Source organism: Phycodurus eques, chromosome 1 (genome assembly GCF_024500275.1).
Source record: "Phycodurus eques isolate BA_2022a chromosome 1, UOR_Pequ_1.1, whole genome shotgun sequence".
NCBI classification, from domain to species: domain Eukaryota; kingdom Metazoa; phylum Chordata; class Actinopteri; order Syngnathiformes; family Syngnathidae; genus Phycodurus; species Phycodurus eques.
The window spans coordinates 44,351,030-44,357,552 of NC_084525.1; positions in this window are offsets into that span (position 1 = coordinate 44,351,030).

A 6,523-nucleotide genomic window follows, 5' to 3' on the forward strand; every position below is an offset into this window, starting at 1 on the left:
TGGTCCCCAACAATTTTGAAGACGTTCCAATATTGTAAAAAAAAAGAGAAGCGCTTCTAACGGGTATTGGAAAATGGAAAGTGGGAAGAGCAAAAAAAAAAAAAAGAGTATGGCCGAATTACCAGTGTACACGTCACCTATTATGTCTCGTATGAGAGAAGAATATGATGTGAAGTCTGTGGAATGCATGGAGATTTGGCTAAATGAATGTGGTTTCCCAGCAACATGGAGCCTGTGTACAACAACTAAAAAAAAGATAGGTTGAGGGAAAAAGAAAGTTGGTTCAGAAAGAACAAAGAAAGTCAAGGATTTTGAACCTTTAGATAAAACTGTCAAAAGTCTGGAAATGTGGTTGACTGTTAGATTTAGATGCAAACAGGGACAGAAGTTTTCCGACAAAACTATGTGTATTGCAAATTACCGATCGCCTGTGGTCTAATCTGTCCGAGTTGGCCAAGGGGAGGATTGTCAGGTTGTGGTTGCGAGCTGGGTTCCACAGTGGCCTCACCCTATGACAAAGATCAAGATGTCATGGTCTGTGTTTTGGTTTGGGTTGTTTAGTTTTGTTCCATGTTTTCCTGTGTTCCATGTTTGTCATTAAGTTGTTGTGTCCACCTGTTCTCGTCTGCTTTGTGTCGACCAATCAGCTCTCTCCAGCCACTCATGTCTTGTCCAGGTGTTCCTCGTTGTCTCGTCTATGTGTTTGCATTTAGTTCCCTGGTTTCTTTCAGTTCTGGTCGGTTCATTGTCGTTGTCACATGTCTCTGCCATGTCATAGTCGTCAGTTGTCTTTATCATTGTCAGGTGTCATTTTCCGTTTCTATTCCACGTCTTACTCACAGGTCATAGTTTGTTTCCAGTTTTAGATATTCGAGTGTTTCTTTGTTACTTTGATTTGAATGGTATCTGTTGTGGGACTTTGTTCAGTTTTCTCTTTTCTAAGATTAAATATTATTTTGAGACTCCCGCACTCCTGCCTTGCCTCCCTGCTTCCCTGCAATTGGGTCCACCATGTTCTTACCTTGCGTTACTCGCCCTCGCCCTAACCACGTTCGTGACACAAGAAGAGTGCAATCTGGAAGAAGACCAACAATGCAAACGTATTAGATGTTGTAGATGTTTGGTCTGGGACCTAAGGTGTAGCAGTTTGGAACTGCTTGAACAAATCGACAGTAGACCGGAGATGGTGTAACATGGCTTGGGGCCTAAGAGAAGGTGATCGAGGAATCACCCGAAATGTAAGACGATTTGTAATTTTTCAAGGTGTCGAGAAACTATTCACTCATGGATAGTTGGTCTGGGAAAAAGAATTAAAAATGCATATTTTTAATTGATGATTCAATGATTGACATTTTTAAATAAAAATCCACTGATATAAATAAACTAACACAAATGTGAAAAGCAAAATGTTAACTATTTACTGTGAGGGGTGGAATATTGGTTTTGGGGAAACTAATGTGACGCTATGATATTGTAGATCAAGAGTTTTGTTTTGTTTTTATGAAGTAGTGAGAGGCGGCACGGTGGACGACTGGTTAGAGCGTCAGCCTCACAGTTCTGAGGATCCGGGTTCAATCCCCGGCCCCGCCTGTGTGGAGTTTGCATGTTCTCCCCGTGCCTGCGTGGGTTTTCTCCGCGCACTCTGGTTTCCTCCCACATCCCAAAAACATGCATGAATTGGAGACTCTAAATTGCCCGTAGGTGTGAATGTGTGTGCGAATGGCTGTTTGTTTGTATGTGCCCTGCGATTGGATGGCAACCAGTTCAGGGTGTACCCCACCTCCTGCCCGGGCTCCAGCACGCCCGCGACCCTCGTGAGGAGAAGCGGCTCAGAAAATGGATGGATGGAAGTAGTGAGAATGAGGTCTCGAGACCCGAACGGGAAAAGCCTACTGATAACAAAATAGATTCCATTGGCGGGGAGGAGAAAAGGAGGCTCTTGGAATAGTGCAACTCAACGTTCAGACAAAATAATAATATTGATTGGATTACGTTATTAGATTGGGATAATTATCAGTGTGCATTCAAAGTTAAATATAGTACAATTTTAACATCAAACAGATATTTTATCTTTAAAAGGATTGCAGACATGACTGCGCAGATGTGTGGTTTATTTTTATGTTGTGTTGTCAGTGTGTTTATGCGCAGCTGTGTGTCTTATGTGCACATTTCTCTGGCGGACAAACTTCAGCGCGATTGGAAGAATGTAAGCCTTTTGCTTATCTGTTGGCGCACGACTAATTGGGCACGTTTTTTGTTTAATTCTGTCAAAGATCACAGATTTTTCACAACACGCATACGTACGTTGCATTGCGTCCTCCTTACAAATTGAACTTCATGCGCAATGTTCTTTTCCACTTCCTTGTCGTTTCCCAAGTCAAATCCCACCAATTGGGCTACCAGCAAATATAGGGTTAATCAGGAACTATCCAGCAATTCGATTGAACCTAAACTGCCCATCCCCCAACAATGCCAGCATCCACTTCACACGGACGCTGTTGATGGTATTTTTCCAACTACCGGAGACAAATTCCTTGTGTGTTTTGGACATACTTGGCAAATAAAGATGATTCTGATTCTGATTTTTCCAGGTTTTGAGTCGATCCCCATTGGGCCAAATTCTGTCCGGTATTAACCACTTTTTGGTTGTTTGGAAAGTTTATTTGTTTTTGTTTTTGGCTAAAGTGACCATGGGTGGGACCATGTGTCACTTTATCAAAAAAGGGGGGAGTTTGGTCTGAAATTGTTTGGTTTTTTGGGGGGGGGGGGGGGGTTGTCTTGTGCTCTGGAGTACAAAAGTTGCATCACACGTTGCATTATGTTTGACACATAAATTAATCATACAAAATCAGAATTTATAGATTCACTTAGAGCCAGTTCAACAGGCTGCAAACATAGCACCAATATTGGCATTATCATAGTGATACATATGATGACTGTTCTACAAACATTTGTCTATAATTTTGAACTCATTATGGAACATTCACCTATTTGGGTTGACATGAAGCAATATAGACTAAATTTTGCACATTTGTCATTAGGTCAACATGGTATGCTATAGTGGATATACTGAAAACTGAACTGCCTCTGTGTCTGTCTTGTTTTTTTTTTTAGGTGTCTTGAACCTGACAGCACCCTTGATCACTGGAAACAAGAGCAGTTTGGAAAAGTACTACAATGTACATTCCACAAGGCACAAACCCCCACACCTCTTCACACTGACCACATCTTGATAACAAACAAGTCCTTAAAAGGTCATGGAATGTGATACCACCTACTCAAGCTTTAATAAAAAGGGCACAGGGGAGGCAGACGTTAGAAGATTCCAGAACGCTGAGAGAGCGACTGCTTCTTCTTTTGCCGCAAAAGATAAGTCCTGACTCAGGTTGTGTTTGGTGTGTCTCCTGTCTCCTTTCAGTGCATGCTAAATTGAGAATATCTGTAGATATACAGGATAATCCTAACATAAAAGTTGGTCCTTCGAGACATAAACGCAAGCCGTGAGTGCAGTTTTGTTGTTCATGCCCTTAGAGCAAAAAAAGGAGAAAAAGGAGGGTTCGAGTCCCTGCCTAGAAGAGCGGGGTTTTAGTCTCGCACTCAATACAAAAACAGGGTTAAAGTCCCGTGTTAGGTACGTACGATATTGTGTGTGAGTTTGAGTGATTGTGTGATTGTCTGCAACGAGTCACCAAAGTCTGAAGCAGCGGGACAGTTGGAAAGCGAACAATGTTAACTTAAACCTGTCTGATCAGTTGAAGTAAGTGAATGGTGACAAGTCGTTGACACTTGTTTTTGCAGTCAAAAGGTGAATCTAAAACAAGTGAAACCTGTGATAAGGTTGCGCTTGCTCCGTTGAGAAATTTTCACTCTGTTTGCTGCTAGTATTGTCATAGTTATCAGAAAATGGGAAAAATTGTTGTTGTAAGAATCAGAGTGGCGATGAGATCACAGAAGATGAAAAGTGTGAAAGCTCAACTGAGTATGTGCTCAGGTGGAAAAAAAAATATAATTTGAATGGAAAATTGACAATACCAAGGACCAATGAATTGGTAATTTTTTTTTTGGAAGACAAAACTCAGAACATCCATTTTCTTAACCGCTTATCCTCACCAGGGTCGCGGGCTGCTGGAGCCTATCCCAGCTATCTTCGGGCAGGAGGCGGGGTACACCCTGAACTGGTCGCCAGCCAATCGCAGGGCACATAGAAACAAACAACCATTCGCACTCACATTCACACCTACGGACAATTCAGAGTCTTCAATCCACCTACTACGCATGTTTTTGGGATGTGGGAGGAAACCGGAGTGCCCGGAGAAAACCCACCCAGGCACGGGGAGAACATGCAAACTCCACACAGGTGGGGCCGGGATTTGAACCCCGGTCCCCAGAACTGTGAGACAGATGTGCTAAGCAGTCGTCCACCGTGGCAGTGAAATAAATAGCAGCAGCTATAAGATGGGCAATAGAAGCGCAAAAAAACGGAAAAAAAGGTCAGTTAGATGATAAACAAAGATTGTTAAAAGAAATGAAGACAATGAGATGCAGCAGGGACGCAGACAACAGGGAGGGGCACCCAATGCCTCTGCTCCTCTCTTAACTGGTCCTGCGGGGGAGGAGAACCATATACTGGCTCTCCTCCATCTTCTGTAAACAAGAATGCGATAAGCCTGTATCCGCCTCTGCCAGCCACACCAGCACATACAAGAAGTAAAACTGGTGGTGTGGGTAATTGGAGTAGAATGATAGGTGGAGTATTAAGCCCAGACTCCTCTCCCAATTTGAAAGATTTAACTGAAGGGGACCTGTATCCCATGATCGAAGTGGCAAATCCTGCATATGAAGGTGAAGGAGGCAGAGAAGGCAGAACAATTCTTGTTTACAGACCCTGGTCAAAAGAAAAGAAGAGTGTCTGAAAGTGAGGGAAAGCTTAACACCTTACAAAAGAGATGTAGAAGAGTGGTGCCGTGATATGCAACAACTGGCTAGCACATATCACTGAAATGGAATGAGATCAGAAGTAAAAGAGTGGATTAAGAAACATGATGTAAACCTGGCCCCTCAGGGCTTGGATGAGTTCATGAATCATGCTAGACATGCTGAAAGTGTAGTACAAAATACAAATAAAAAGAATGTAGTGAAGAAGACAGAGACATTCTGGTGTGATGAAGGAAGTAAGGAAGGAAGTAAATTATGATGGAAATAGGGGAAGAGATAGAGGACGCGGCAGAGGCCGCGGTCGTGGTAAAGGAAGAGGGGGTTGTAATAGTGGAAGAGAGAGTTGGAATCAGTCAAAACTGAACGCAGAAGGTTGCTGGAATTGTGGCAAAGGGGGACATTGGGGAAGAGATTGTCTTGACTAGATAAGTCTGAACACTGACAAATTGTAAAAGATGACTGTGTTTGCGATATACAAATAGAAAATGATATAAACCAATTAGAAAAAGTAGCTGGACAAAGTTACATGTCTTTGTGTGATTCAGGAGCATGTAGAATAGTATTAATAAAAGAAAAAAACCACAATGTAGAACTGTCTAAAGAGAAAATCATTGTTAGAGTTGCTAGTGGAGCAATAAATATAGACACCCTGACAAAACCACTAGTTATCTAGGATCCAGAAACAGGAAACCATGTTAGAGCACCCCTAGTAGTGGCCCCACAGTTCCCAGTAAATTTATTGGGCAGAGATTTAATGACAGTATTGAACATTGCGGTTGTTCCATTCAAAGATGGAATGATGGCAAAAAGACTGGGCAAAGAAAACAATGTATACGTGCGTGAGAGCCATGGGACTCCACATTTTTATTGGACTTTGGATTTGGTGAATCCACCCCCTGTCTGGGCAGCGGAAGAATTGCTCAGATGTGCTGAAAGTAAGGTTAACAAGCCTGAAGATGAAATGGCAAAAAACAATTTGCATATCATATTGAGATACAAGGAGACCCCTGGTCCTGACGACAAATATGAACACAAAGTCATGAAATTAGGGCCACAAACAGTGCAATTGCTATATTTGTCCTGGAATGAGACTAGTGCAGTAGTAGCAGTCGCTTTAAGTGACGAGGCAGACTGTTTTGTAATCATACAATTTCACACGTGTCTCTAATGAAAAGTAAACATGAGAAATTTAGGCCTTATGGCAGCTAGAGAGCAAAGAGCTACAGATCGGGAGCCAAGGTCTGGAAAAAGAACAGACTTTAGCAAAACATTGCAGATGTGGAGAATGTACCTGGGATGGCATATAAGAATGATGCCAGCGCAGCACATTGCAGACACACAAATAGAAGAGGTATGACAGCAATTTCTTATCACAGAGCAGCTAAACCAGCTTCCTGATGAATTATGGACAAAAAGCAGCTCCGATGTTGGTTTAATGACATCTGAGCCAGTGGAGATTAGAGCCGAAAATGAATATCGTCCATGCCAAAGACAATATCCATTCAAGCAATATGCTGAAGAAGGTATAAGACAAGTAATTGATAGCTTGCTAAAAGCAGGCGTGTTAATTGAATGTTCAGATTTACCA